Here is a 13398-nt window from a genome sequence, read left to right on the forward strand (position 1 = left end):
ATAATAACTTTTAAAATCTAAGATAAAAAATAAACAAATATTAAAATAAATAATAAAAAATTATTCAAAAAATAAAACTGATAAAAAATAAAATTAGTTAAAAAAACAAAACTTAAAAAAATTAAAATAAAAAAAAATGTGAATGAGGAATAAGGAAAAGGATAGAAAGGTAAATATCATTGTATTTTGTGGTCGGCCCCGGGAGGGGAGGGTGTTAACGGGATGGAAAAAACAACTCTCTTTTATTAATTTCTTTTGGGATAAAATTAAGTTTAAAATTCTCTTTCTAATTATTTCTATCACGAATCATGTTTGAATAAAATATAATTATATATTTATTTTATTTTTGTTGAAATATATAAATAATATGTGATAATTAACATCTGAGAAAATTTTCTCAATATCATTAATTAATTTTATTGGATTATTTAATGTATGCACATAAAGTTGATGAGTCTCATTAATGCATATGAAGTTGTTGCTACGTTTTCAAAATTAATTCAACATATACTATTTGTATATCTTAATTTGTAAATATAAATGCAAATTCTTATTCAAATTAATTGTTCAATTAAATTTTTATTAAATATTTGTGAATAGAGAAGAGGTGAAAAATAATAGAAGTTTCATTGTGAATGAGACTTTACTTTCATATCGGGAGAGTCTTGATATATTGGTTAATTTATATTGATTCGCATGCTTTGATGATTTGAACAAATGTATAGGAAGAGACTCTCTCTCACGTGTGGGTGCGCAAAGGGGTGTAAAACCAAGGCCCGGATTGCACTGAACAATGTTGACTTGTGTACGAGCACGACCTGTGCGCGCCGAATACTGAACCGGTCGGAGTAAAATTTGTCCAAGTAGAACAACCAACGAATAATGATCATTAAGATCATTAATGCTGCTCATTGGTCTGAGCTCCTATATAAGGAGACTGCGATCACAAAAAGAGGACACACGCAAACACACACAAGCAAAAGCTCTCCACCTTCGTTCCCCTCCTCCTCTATCGTGCAACTCCTGCTCGGCAGAGTGCCCGTGATAGCAATCAAGTGTCACTCAATTTGCCGTGACCACCAGTGCTTGGTGGGAATTACGGTCAATTGTTGTATCATGGGAAACAAACTACCCTAGTAAGCCTCGAAGCACAGCAGGAGGTGAGGTGAATCTATTTCGAGGAAATTGTGACTCTCGCAGGCCTCGGTCCTTTTTCCCTCTCAGGCGACACTGTTCATGAACTGAGTTTCCCAGATGGTTGTTCTCCCACTCGGGCTCTTTTGTTCGTCAGCCGCTCGGTTGCTTTGCTGTTTGCTCGACCAGCCATTTTCTGATTCGACCGCTACGCCTGCTCGAGCTGCTCTATCCGATCGACTGCACTACCTAGTCAGTCTACTCGGTCTCACTCGAACTTCTCAGACAGTCACTCGCTTGGGTAGCCTCTTTGTCAGTCGCTCTGTTGCTTGGCCGATCTGCCCGCTCAGCAACACAGACTTGTAGCTCAGCCGATCTGCCCGCTTGACAACACAGACCTGCTGCTCGGCTGACTCAGTCCGCTCTGCTACTTGGCTGATCTGCCCGCTCGACAACATAGACATGTTGCTCAGTCAATCTTCCCGCTCGGTAATACAGACTTGTTGCTTAGCCGATCTGCCCGCTCGGCAACTCAGTCCGCTCTGCCGCTCTTCGGCACGTAGCATAAATCAACCCCTGTTGGCAGCCTGAGATTATTTGCTCAGGTCATCTTAACCTTAAGTTGAATTTAATTCAGTATAGTTTAAATTCAGCTAATACCCCGTAAATCTCCGACAACAGATTGTTTATTCCAACAATCTTGAAACAGACTCGGTTCTATTGAGATGACCACAGAACAGAATATTGAGGTGCAACAAACTCAACACCTGAAAGTTCCCTCCGCCCTGATTAGAACTATGTTAATCAATCATGGGAAAAAGCCAGAGAAGTTCAGTGGACTGAGCTTCAAGATATGGCAGCAGAAGATGCTCTTCTACTTGACCACACTCAACCTGGCTTGATTCTTGACCAAGGACCCCCCCCCCCCCAAACATGCTGAGGATGCTGATGCGCAGACCATCAGTGCAGTGGAGACATGTATTCATTCTGAGTTTCTTTACCGAAACTACATCCTCAAATGCTTTGCTGACTCATTGTACGCTATGTATAGCATGAAAAGAACGGCTAAGGAGCTGTGGGAGTCCCTGGACAAGAAATACAAAACAGAGAATGCAAGGCCAAGAAGTTCATAGTGAGTTGATTCCTGGACTACAAGATGATTGACTCTAAGACGATGATTAGCCAAGTCTAGGAGCTTCAAGTGATCTTGCACGAGATCTACTCAGAAGGGATGTTCTGAGTGAAACCTTCCAGGTGGCTGCTATTATTAAGAAGCTACCCCACCCCCGACTAGAAGGACTTTAAGAACTACCTGAAGCACAAGCGGAAGAAGATGAATGTGGAGGAACTCATTGTTCGACTTCGCATAGAAGAAGACAACAAGAGTTCAGAGAGAAAGTTGTTCTCTCATGCTACTATGAAAGCCAACGTGGTCAAGCACGATCAAAGCTCGAAACGGAAGAACCATAAGTCTTCCAAGATGGGACCCAGAGGAGGCAGCAACAAAAAGAAGTTCTCTGGGAAGTACTTCGACTATGGTCGAGCTGGTCATAAATCTTCAGAATGCAAAAAGTCGAAGAAGAAGCAAGAGGCCAACTTGAACGAGGGACCAAAAATAGATGACCTCTGTGTTGTGGTCTTTGAGTTGAACCTGGTGGGTTCAACCCCGCAACAATGGTGAATCAACACTAGAGCCACCAGACATGTCTACTGCAATAAGGTGTTGCTCCACAACTTTTAAAAAGTCACTGGAGACAAGCTGTTCATGGGGAACTCAACAACTTCGGACATCATGGGCCAAGGAAAGGTAGTGTTGAAGATGACCTCAGGGAAAGACCTTACTCTAAACAATGTTATGTATGTTTCGAAGATTCGGAAAAATCTAGTATACGGATCACTGTTAAGCAAGCATGACTTTCACATTATTTTTTAGTCAGACAGAGTTGTACTGTCTAAAAATAGAATGTTTGTAGGAAGAGACTATGTATATGATGGGTTATTCAATCTCAATGTAATGGTTATTAGGTCTAAGATAAATAAAAATAAAAGCTCTTCTACTTATATGCTTGAGTCTTCATGATTGTGGCATGGTAGATTAAGACATGTTAACTACGATGTGTTGCGTAGATTAATAAATATTCAAAACATACTTACATTCTACCTTGATCCAAAATATAAGTATGAGATTTGTGTTGAAGCTAAAATGATAAGGTCATTCTTTCAACATATTGAAAAAAGTAACGAACCACTTGATCTAATCCACACTGACGTGTGCGACCTAAAAGGACCACCAACACATGGTGATAATAAATACTTTTTCACTTTTATAGATGATAATACAAAATATTATTATGTGCATCTTCTCAAAAGTAAGGATGAAGCTATAGAGAAATTTATTTTCTATAAAAATGAGGTTGAAAACCAACTTAATAGAAAAATTAAGGTGGTTCGAAGTGTCTGAGGCGGTGAATATGTATCACCGTTCGCTGAGTTGTGTGCTGAATATGGAATCAGACACGAAATAACAGCTCCTTATACTCAGTAAAATGGCATTGCTAAGCGTAAGAATCAAACTCTAAAGAAAATGATGAATACTCTTCTATTAAGCTCTGGACTACCAGAGTTCATATGGGGAGAAACTGTATTAACAGCTAATTACCTTTTAAATATGGTGTCCCGAAAGAAAACAGATAAGAGCCCTTATGAGTTGTGGAATAGAAGACAACCGTCCTACAAATATTTACGAATGTGGGGGTGTCTTGTCAAAGTATTAGTGCTTAATCCGAAAAGGATTAAGATAGAACCAAAGACTGTTGATTGCATATTATTGGATATGCACAAAATAACAGTGCGTATTGATTTTTTTTGTACGAGTCACAAATATCGAATATACACAAGAACTCAATAATAAAATCGAGAAATACCTCGTTTTTCGAGCATGTGTTTCCGTATAAGGCCCGAGAGGATACCAGTTTCTCAAAACGGGCAAATGAAACACAAGGCGAAGAAGAAGATGATGAACCAGTCAAGGTTGAACTTAGACGGAGCAAAAGAGCTCGGGTAGAAAAATCTTACGGATCAGATTTTATCACTTTTATGTCGGAAAGTGAGCCCCGAAGTTACTCAAAAGCAGTAAGCTCTTCTGATGGACCTCACTGGAAAGAGACAATTGCATTTAAGATAGAGTCTATCTTGCAAAATAACACTTGGAAACTTGTGGATCTTCCTCCGGGAAGTAAACTACTATGGTGCAAGTGGATTTTCAAGAAGAAAATGAAGTCAGATAGCACAATCGATAAGTACAAGGTCAAATTGGTAGTCAAAGGATACCAACAGCAAGAAGACTTTGATTACTTCGATATATATTCTCCAGTGTCGAGAATAACTTCCATTAGAATGTTGTTGGCAATTGTAGCTCTATGGAAGTTGGAGATACATCAGATGAATGTAAAGACAACATTTCTAAACGAGGATTTATAAAAGGAAATCTACATAGAACAACCTGAAGGATTTTTTGTACCAGAATAGGAAAACAAGGTTTGTAGATTGGTGAAGTCATTATACGGCTTAAAACAAGCATCAAAGTAGTGGCATGAGAAATTTGACAATGCCATGAAGGAATGTGGATTCAATATTAATGAATGTGATAAATGTGTCTACATGAAAGCCACAGAGAATGACTACGTCATCTTGTGTGTATATATAGATGACATACTTATCATTGGGAGTAATGATAAGATAATTAAATCCACTAAAGACATGTTAAACTCAAGATTTGGCATGAAAGACATGGGCCTAGCTGATGTAATTTTAAGAATCAAAATTTTTAGAACGATAGGACTTGTTCTTAGTCAGTTCCATTACGTGGACAAGATTCTTGAGAAATTTACCAAGGGTGATACTGTGTTGGCACGAACACCGATAGATACGAGTCAACATCTATCGAAAAATAGATGTGAAAATATCTCGCAGATAGAGTAGTCTCAAGTGATTAGAAATATGATATACTTAATGAGTTATACACGACTAGATTTGGCCTACGCAGTAAATAAACTGAGTAGATACATGAGTAATATCGGTGTTGCGCACTGGAAAAGAATAACAAGAGTACTGAGGTACTTGAGGTATACTCGTGAATATAGATTGCACTATATAAGATATCTTGATGTGATCGAAGGATACAGCGATGAGATCTTGGCATATTAGTTAGTTTATATTGATTCACATGCTTTAATGATGTGAACAAATGCATGGGGAGAGATTCTCTCTCAGACGTGGGTACGCAGGGGGTGCAAATCTAGGGTCCAGATTGCACTGAACCATGTTGACTCGTGTACAGGCATGACCTGCACGCGCCAAATGCTGAACCGGTCAAGGCAAAATTCGTCCAAGTGGAACAATCAATATTTTATCACGTAAACCTTTTGTTGTTGTGTAACGGATACAATAAATTCGAGATTAATGCAGAATCAAAACGGTTAAGTGAAACGGTGGGTGTTTCACTGCTTGGTGAATAATGATCATTAAGATCATTAACGTTGCCTATTGGTCTGAGCTCCTATATAAGGAGGTTGTGATCACAGGCAGAGGACACACGCAGACACACATAAGCAAAAGCTCTCCACCTTCATTCCCCTCCTCTGTCGTGCAACTCCTACTTGGCAGAGTGCCCGTGATAGCAATCGGGTGCCGCTTAATTCGCCGTGACTACCTGTGCTTGGTGGGAATCACGATCAACCGTTGTATCCGGGGAAACAGACGACCCTAGTAAGCCTCGAAGCTGTAACAACTCAAATTTCCTCATTTTGAGCCCAAAAAATAATTCAAAAATATTTTAAAAATGCTATAGAAAAATTCTAGAGATTTTTAGAGTATTTTTATATAATTTTTGGAAGTTGTTTGATATTTTTACTAAACGAAGGAAGTTTTGACAAAAAAATGTCCAAGCCGAGGTTCGAACCAGCGACCTTTGACTCGGTCAAAACCCGACTAACCAAGTGGGCCAGCAGTTGTTACTTAATCGAATAAAGGAAGAGTTTTATTTAAGTAGTAGAAGTTAATAACAAGAAATAATAGGAAGGAAATGAGTTGCAACCGAGAATCGAACCCACGAGCCGAGCCTTAAGCAGAACGCAGCCAATCAACTGTTCCGCAGCTATTTCACGAAAAGATAGGGAACGAAATATATTTAAGTTATAGTAAAGGACAGAAATAAAACCTAGGTATTAAAAAGGAATCGTTTATTTTTTTTCCCGAGCCCTAAAATTTCCTTCTCCTCTCGCGACGGCGCGACTCTTGCTCGGGCGAAACTGCGGCAGCAAGCAAGCATGTCTCCGGCGGGCGGCGAGGTTGTTCTCCGAGGGTCTCTTCACGGGGTGGTGGTCCTCACATCGAGGAGAGGCCGTGAGCACCAGAAGGGACCGAGAGCTTGAGTTAACCGGAACCCTAGAACCTCCTTCCCGGCTGTAAGTCTAAGAACAAGAGGTAAGTGCTTACTCACCTGCGGTAAGATAGTTTCGAGCCTTTGATTTAGAGTTTCTCTTGTTTTGTGAATGTGCCGTGAGGAATTGTTGACAAGGAAGCTTGATGCCGTGAGTTTTATAAAGAAGATTGTTCTTCCCTTTTTAAGCTTTCGGATTTGTTGTAAAGAATTTCGGAATTTCTAGGGATTTAGTTTCTTCTTGCTTTAGAATTTTTGTTGTGAAGTTTGGGTTTAGGGCTGCTGTCGTGAGACTCAAAGTAAGGATATGGAAGAGTTAAGTATGTTGAGCAATTTGTTTCCTTATAGTTTCTTTGTCGTGGCACGGAACAGAGAGAATTATTGTAGGTTTCGGTTGTGCTATCCAATGAACAAGAACAACCTATAAGTTTATACCAGTTTTAGACCGTAGTTAGTTTCGTTATTACTGTTTTGGTTGTGAAGCCTTGCAAATCTTAGTTTGTGATTGGTATTTGATCCGGCGGTAAAAATCCGGAACCCCATAAGGAGTCAACGCTGAGGGGAGGTCAAAGGGTCCAGGGGCTCGCCGGAAAAGGGCGAGCCGACCGGACTCAGAAGAAAGAGAAATCTGATAGTAAAAGGCACCCTGGTAGGGACCAGGGGTCCGACGCTCAAATAAAGCAGTACGTAATGACCGAGCGGAAGGAGGTGCCGCCCGGACGGCGCAAAGAATCAAGGCCGTCCGGACGACGTTCATCGCCCGCCGGCGGGCCGGCACCCCAGGTAAAAGACGGGACATCTTCGACAAGTCGTACGCCGTCGCATACTTAGTCTCGACAACGGGTGGTCCCGCCGTCCCATCAAAGAACATGCTCGGACTGTGCAGGTAAGCTCTCCGACAAGTGCATACCGTGGTATGGGTTCGACACGCACGCTCCTGGGCGTGCATCAGTTCCTTCTCCGTCTTATATAAAGAGGCCATTACTTCGCCAAAGGTACGCAGAATACGAATTTGGCGCACCACTTTCTCCACCACTTACCCGACTTGAGCGCCGGCCGTCGCCGGGACACCCCTCCCGGCCCGGTTTTTGCTGCAGTTCGCCGAGCACTCGAGGATCCAGCGGAGAGCGCCACGTGCCCATCGACTCACTGTTCGGACAGATCAAATTGGCCGTGTCGGCATCCGAACGGAGACAATGGATGAGGCTGGACGACAACACACGTGACGCTTTCAACGGAACTCGACGCCTGGTCGAGATAAGGGCCGCCAAACTCATGGAGCAAAACAAAAGCATCCGCCGAGCGGGCGCAACAAGCAACATCTGCGTCTCATGGCCGAGCGGAAGCGCCTCCACCGTCGCATTCCATCGGCCTTATTTCGCACCCTGAAGCCATACCAGCCCAAGAGATAGAGGATCTTCCTCGATAAAATGCCAAGGCGGACGATGAAGGAGGAAAGCTCGCCGGACTCCTCCCGAGCGGATCAATCGCCAATTTTCGGAGGTTATCCCACGAGACCCTCTGCCCCAGCACTACGTGCCTCCGACGATCGGCGAATACAATGGAACAACAGACCGGATGATCATCTGGGTAAGTTCGATAATACAGCCACGCCCATCAAGACACCGATGGAGTAAAGTGTAGAGTCTTCCTTACCACCTCTCGGATCGGCCCAACGGTGGTTTCGGAGGTTGCCGGACGGATCCATCACGAGCTTCAAGGAATTCAACGGCCTTCCTCCACCACTTCGCCAGAGTCGGCGTTATCAAAAGACAAGTGTCAGCCTATTCGCCATCAAGCAAGAGCCGAGAGAATCGCTTCGAGGCTATATTCAACGATTCAACCAAGTGGCGATGGATATCCCAACGGCCACATCGGAGACGATGATGAATGCCTTCACGCAAGGCCTTGTGGATGGGGACTTCTTCCGGTCGCTCATCCGAAAGCCGCCCGAGATTATGATCACATGCTACATCGGCCAACGAATATATAAATGTGGAAGAAGCGCAAGCCGTTCGGAAAAAAACCGAGCGTGCGCTTGTTCATGCCGAGCGGAACAAAGACACCGCCTGCCAGCCACCCGTGAGGACCGAGGGTCAAGCACTCGATCCCCTCACGCCGATCGCACGACAAGAAGTGGTCACGCCGACCCAAGCCAAAGAAGAGGTGGACCCTATGTTCTGCAAATTCCACCGGATGGACACGCACAACACGAGGGATTGCCAAGCCTTCCCTTTGTGTCCAATCCTGTTCCCGTGAAAGCCGAACGATCCGCCTCCCACCGGCTGTGAGATGTAGGACTCATGAAGTCGACCGGACCCGCACCGAGGGCGACATCAGCAGACACCCGACCGGCACCGATCCTCGAGGCAGGAGATCGACGGGCGTCCCGAGAACGGTCACGACCGTCCGCCCGGGAGGAGGAAGTAATACTTCCCGGGCGAGATCAACGTTATTGCCGGTGGGCCGACCGGAGGAGATTCCAACCGAGCCGAAGGCGGCGTCCGCACCGCAGATCCACGCGGCCTACCGCACCAAGAGCGGCAAGTGGGCCGGAAATCACTTTCGGACCCGGGACTTAGAAGGAGTAGAAGTGCCCCACGACGACGCGCTGCTCATTAAAGCGGTAATAGCAAATTACACCATGGCTCTCGCGAAAGACGAGATGCACCGCGTTCAGCCCTTCAGCACGGCCTCGATCGCAGGCCGGTCGATCCGGTCATGCTCGGCGATGACGACCAGACGGGTGCCGCGCGGCTCGCCTGCGGCCCAGGGGCGGTCGTAATTCGTCCGCACCCGGCGACCAACCGCCTGCACCAGGACAATAAACTTCGTGGTGGTCGACTCTCCCTCATCCTACAACGTCATTTTGGGATTTACGGCCATGAATTCCGAGCGTTGTCTCAACCTTCCACCGAAGATAAAGTTCCCGTGGAGGACAAAGTAGGAGAAGTGCGGGGAGCTCGGCGGTGTTATATAGAGATGATCCGAGCGGAAGCTTGTTCGGAAGGCGCCCCGAATTGAGGTACACGCCATAATCGAAACCTCCCCGCTTTAATTTATGATGAAAAGGAGGAAGTCCAGATCCATCCGACCGATCGGAGGCCACGACTTTATCGCCTCGATCCGGGGAAGAGAAGGAGAAGCCGATTCAATGCCTCCAACGAAATCATGATGTCTTCGTCGGTCGACATACGAGTTATCCGAATTTCACGAGCCTAGCGCAGATGAATTGCATGTCCCACGGACGCCAAGGAAACAGAAAAGGGACTTCACGAAAGCGTAATGCAATTATCCCAAGTGAGGTGGAAAACTTCAAGGCCGGTCACATACGCGAGGTGCAATCCGAGCCGGGCCAACGTAGTCTTGGTCTCCAAGCCGGGCAAGTGGAGGGTCTGCATCGACTTTCGAGATTTAAACAAGGCATGCCCCAAGGATTTTTATCCTCTGCCCCAGATAGATCAGTTGGTGGACTCCACGGGCTGCGAACTAATTTGCATGCTTGACGCTACCAAGGATATCATCACCGCCGCCGCCAAGACCAAGAAAAGTAAGCTTCAGAATTACCGACGACATATTGTTACAATGTGATGCCGCTCGGATTGAAGAATGCCGAGCCACCTATCAACGCTTGATGAACAAGGTGTTCAAGGAGCAGATCGGGCGTGTTTATGGACGACATTCTTATCAAATCCGTCCGAGCGCCGATCTTTTCAAGGATATGGAAGAAACCTTCCGAACGCTGCGCAAATACGGAGTCAAACTAAATCCCCAAAAGTGCCTGTTCGAGCCAAAGGAGGGCGTTTCTTGGGGTATATAGTGACCGAGCGGGAATTGAAGCAAATCCCAACAAGATTAAAGCACTGCAAGACATGCCGCCCCCAAGAAATACAAGAGAAGTGCAAAGGTTGACGGCGGATAACCGCTTCATCGAGATTCATCTCCGAACTGCCGACCGAGCCGCCATTCTTCAAGATCTCGCAAGGCTACTAAATTCCAAAGGATGAAGAATGTGACCGAGCATTTGAAGAGTTGAAGACGATCTTAATTCTCTACAGCCAAGCCGATCTGGGGTGAGTCACTTTATATGTATCTGTCGTCAATCGAGTAGCTTTAGGCTCAAGCTTAGAGACCGAATGAGAACCAGCTGGTGTATTTTCTAAGTCACATTTTAAAAGATGTTGAATCTCGTTACACCGGGCTCGAGAAGTTGGCCTTTGCTTTAGTTCTAGCCGCTCCTGCGACCGTATTTCTTGGCTCATACCATTATTGTCCGGACGAACTCCACTTGGAAGAGTACTGTTGAATCCAGAAGCGTCCGGACGGCTTATCAAGTGGACGATGTAATTAGTGAATTTGACATCCAATATCAGCCCCGCCCGGCGATTAAAGCCGATTTTGTGACCGAAGTGCAAAGGCCGAGCCGAAGCTATGTGGAGAATATATGTGGATGGATCCTCCGCTCGGCTTGGAAGTGGGATCGAATATTACTACTCTCTCAGAAGAAAAGATGTACCTATCCGTCCGGCTAGATTACAAAGCTACTAACAATGGCAGAGTATGAGGCCCTCATAGCCGGATTGCAAAGACGGCATGTGGGAGCAGTGGGTGACACTCTATTCGATTCACAACCGCCAAAGAACTTTCCTAAGACTTTGAAATCAACTGTTCGCTCAAACTCTACCGAGGCCTTTGAAAACTCAAAGCTACTTTCCGAGAGGTGCTTATTCAGAAGATCCCCGAACGGAGAACCAGGCCGCCGATGAGTTAGCCAAACTCGCGAGCTCAATAACGCCGGCCGCCATTCAGCAACCAATTGAAAAAACCTGGTGGCGCATGTCGACCGGATGCAAGGCCTCGCTTCCAAGTGACTGGAGGACACCTATTATAGAATTCCTCCGCTCGCACCACACCATCCGATGAATATGCAGCCCGGCTCCTCGGAAGAAGAGCCGGTCGGTTTACACTAATCGGAGATCAGCTTTACAAGAAAGCTTTCTCGTGCCCTTTGCTGAAATGTGTATTACATCCTCCGTGAAGTACATCAAGGATCATGCGGGGTCATCCGGATGCTCATTGGCCAAGAAGATCCTCTTGGCCGGATACTTTTGGCCAACTTTACAAACAGATGCCGCTCGGACAGTATCTACATGCCTTTCATGCCAGAAATATCACAACTTCTCCCACCGACCGGCAGAGGAGATGAAGGCATCAGCCATCTCATGTCCGTTCGATCAATGGGGAATGGATATTGTGGGTCCATTTCCGATGGCGACCGGGCAGAGGAAATTTTACTAGTGGCGGTAGACTATTTCTCCAAGTGGGTGGAGGCCGAGCCGATCACTGAACAAATGGTTAAAAATTCATCGGCAACACATCATTTGTCGGTTCGGCATCCCTCGCCGACTAGTGTCCGACAATGGGCGGCAGTTCACTGGAAGATGTTAGAGGATTGGTGCAAAGCTATGGCATTGAGCAACATTTCACGTCCGTGGCCTATCCTCGGAGCAACGGTCAAGCCAAAGTTCGAAATTCTGCGAGTCCGGCTCGACCATTTGGGAGGAGTTGGTCGGATGAAGTGCCGAGCGCCTTGTGGGCCATCCGAACGACGCCAAAAGAAGGGACGGAGTCACCCCGCTCCATTTGGTATATGGCGGTGAGGCCGTCGTTGGCGTTGAGTCCGCCCGGATCCGTAGCTATGATGATGACAACGCCGAACGAAGAAACATGGAGCTGGACTTGGTAGAAGAGGAGAGGGCAAAGGCGTCCGCTCGGCTGATGGCATACCGTCACGGATGAAGCAAAACTACAACCTAGAGTAATTCCCGGATCGTTCCAAGTCGGCGATCTTGTAAGTCAAGCCGGTCGGCGACGCCGGCAAGCTTGAAGCTCCGGCGGGCCCTTTCAAAATCATCGAAAGGCTCCGCTCGGGCGCTATTATCTGGACGGCAGCTAGATAGGCCGTGGAACGCGAACCACCTCCACCTTACCAAGCGGGTGAAAGGTGTATCATCAGAATCACCCTGTATTTCATTTTTCGACTAAATACTTGAAATACAGAGATGAAAAGTCAAAAGAGCGAATATAAGGCATTATCATCAGAACCCAAGGCCTCCGGTCGATCGGCCGGGAGGTTTGTATCCGAGCCGGAGCTCGAATCAAGGCCCCAGCCGATCGCACGGAGGTTTGTATCCGAGCCGGAGCTCGAATCAAGGCCCCGAGCCGATCGCCGGAGGTTTGTATCCGAGCCGGAGCTCAAATCGAAGGCCCCGAGCCGATCGGCCGGAGGTTTGTATCCGAGCCGGAGCTCGAATCAAGGCCCCGAGCCGATCCGGAGGTTTGTATCCGAGCCGGAGCTCGAAACCAAGGCCCCGAGCCGACCGGCCGGAGGCTTTATCCGAGCCGGAGCTCAACCCAAGACCCTGTGTCGCTCGCCGGGCCAGATAGAATATAACTGTCAAATCAAGACCCCGAGCTGTTCTACGGCCGCATACTAGTGTGGGCTGAAGGAACCAAAGCCCGCTACTGCAGGTGATGATAGAGGGAGGTTATTGCCTTGATCCGGTCGGCCGGGTATATGGTTTTCCGAGCCAAGTGCTCGACAACGAAGACCCCGAACCGCTCTGCCGGAGGTATACGGATCAAATTGGCGCCAAAACGGAAGCCCCGCACCATTCGGACGGAGATAAAATTATCCGAGCCAAAATGCTCGGCGAAGCAGACCCTAAGAGTACGTTCTTGGGTAAAAGGGGCATATGGATTATCCGAGCCAAGCACCAATAGTGAAAGCCTCCCGCCGATCGATTCGAAGCTAATGACCCGTG

This window comes from Zingiber officinale, chromosome 7A (genome assembly GCF_018446385.1).
Source record: "Zingiber officinale cultivar Zhangliang chromosome 7A, Zo_v1.1, whole genome shotgun sequence".
Classification (NCBI taxonomy): Eukaryota; Viridiplantae; Streptophyta; class Magnoliopsida; order Zingiberales; family Zingiberaceae; genus Zingiber; species Zingiber officinale.